A 356-nucleotide genomic window follows, 5' to 3' on the forward strand; every position below is an offset into this window, starting at 1 on the left:
CTCAACCGCCGTCTTCGCAAAGAGAAGGTCACTTGAGAATGAATTGGGTTGGCTGCACGTGAGCTTTACGGATCGCTGGATGAAGATGGATATGCTTTTGTGGCGTCTGATGCTTCGATTTCTAAGTTTATGAAGCGCAATGATCTCTCACTGCGCAAAAGAACAAACTTAACAGTTTTGTCGGATGTGCTTGTGGGGCGTGTCGTCAGCAACATGAAGTATCTCATAAGTAATCTCCCGCGTTTCGAGCTTGAGAGAACTATTTTGATGGACACAACCGCTGTTTATTTTGAGGATCCACGAGATACAACCGTCGACATCACCGAAGCACGCCATGTTGTACTCCGTTCGACAGG

Source organism: Plasmopara halstedii (genome assembly GCF_900000015.1).
Source record: "Plasmopara halstedii genome assembly, contig: Scaffold_444, whole genome shotgun sequence".
NCBI classification, from domain to species: Eukaryota; Oomycota; class Peronosporomycetes; order Peronosporales; family Peronosporaceae; genus Plasmopara; species Plasmopara halstedii.